The 1583-nt window shown below is 54.6% G+C and overlaps 1 protein-coding gene and 1 pseudogene across 1 annotated transcript in view; both read left to right on the top strand.

Annotated features, from left to right (window-relative positions):
- The window catches only part of PCNX2 (pecanex homolog 2), a gene marked incomplete at its 3' end in the record, with an annotated part of 168179 nt that overhangs the window by 65171 nt on the left and 101425 nt on the right, over positions 1-1583 (top strand). The window lies entirely within an intron of this gene.
- LOC111728914 lies at positions 683-800 on the top strand (annotated as a pseudogene).

Raw genomic sequence — 1583 nt, 5'->3', positions numbered from 1 at the left:
TGGCTTTTATTTGCATTTCTCCAGTAATGATGGTCGTCGAGTGTGTGTTCACACGCTTGCCTGCCGTTCGCATGTCTTCATTGGTGGAAAACGGTCATTAAAATCTTGGATCTGCTGGAAAGCTCCTGCTTGCTGGCGGTCAGCGCGCAGTTATGTTTTCAGTAACGATGCCATCGAGTACCGTGTGGACGTCAAGGAGAAAAGTCTGTACTTTCTCCAGAGCGATTGAACGTTCATCAAAGGCGATGACGTGCCGTAGATGATCAGGGAAGAGAAAATCGGCCAGAAGAGGTGGTTTTCAGCACAGCCGTCAAACCTTTTGCCATCGGGCCAGGAACTTCGTCACGTGTAGTCGAGCGCGGGAAACGTCTTCGCCAGAGTTTGGGACACATGGCCACGGCAGGCGGGGGCCGCAGTAGGGAAAGTCACCCGCCGAAACGGCGGCTGAGACGGAAGGGGGACGTCTGGGCAGGATGCGTCACAGTTGTGGACAGTTTCGAATGCAGCGCTAAAAATGTATGTTTCCGACCCGATGGGCACGTTGCGCTTTGTAGGGATCACGGTTCCGTGACGGAAACTTACAGAAAAAAAGAAGCCAACAGCTCTAAGGTGCCGAGTGAGTGCCGTATGTGAGCTGGTGGCCCCAGTGACGACGGAAACGAAGGCATTAAAAAGTTCCCCAGTCCACGGCCACGCCACCCCGAACGTGCCGATCCCGTCTGCTCTCGGAAGCTCAGCAGGGTCGGGCCTGGTTAGTACTTGGATGGGAGACCGCCTAGGAAGACCAGGTGCTGTAGGCATTTTAAAAAAAAAATGTTCCATAAGCCGACCTCCCACATCACCCCATTTGTGGTCAGACCGAGAACCCCACTTCCCGGTTCTCCATCAGCTGAGATCTCCATGCTGTGTAGCCACTAAATCGCATCCGCTTACTCCAGACCTTGACTGTGGCAAACCTCGGTCTCCTGCCACATGCTTCCAGCAGACCAGGCGCATTCGATAGTGAAAGACAGTTCGTGGAGAGTAGAAACATGGCCGAGTCTACGGGAGACAGATTACACCCCCATCCTCGAGAGGCTCTCTGCAGAACCCCTCATGGGACGGCCTAGACTAATTCTGCGGGAGAAGCTGTATGTGCTGAAAAACCCATTTCACTTGACAAGTGCTCAAGGCTCATTACGACCAGTTCAAATAATACCAGAAGTAACGTGCACTCTGGGATTGTTAAATGACTTCTCTTACAGAGCCCTTGGGGGGTTTCGGGAACCCTTGAAGAATCTGGTGTTTAAGCAAACACGGTGTTTGGCGTTTTCGCCCGTGGCGGGACGGTGGTCCTCACGCCCCACCTCCCCGAGTCCCACTCCCTCCTGGGTTGGACATTGCTGCTTGACCGCCACTGTCCTCCCCGCGGCCACGGGGTACCCGGACGATGCTGCGGGCAGCCGGGTCCCCCGGGTCGGAGCTCGCCCGGGAAGTAAAACCTGCTTTTCGTCCTGGGTTGAGTCTTGTTTGTTTCCGTTTCCTGTTTATGACACGCTGTTGGGTCAGAGGAAGTAGATTCCGTCTTGGAAGCGCGTCGCTCG

This window comes from Pteropus vampyrus, unplaced genomic scaffold (genome assembly GCF_000151845.1).
Source record: "Pteropus vampyrus isolate Shadow unplaced genomic scaffold, Pvam_2.0 Scaffold237, whole genome shotgun sequence".
Lineage (NCBI taxonomy): Eukaryota > Metazoa > Chordata > Mammalia > Chiroptera > Pteropodidae > Pteropus > Pteropus vampyrus.
This window is presented reverse-complemented; position numbering and strand designations above follow the sequence as displayed.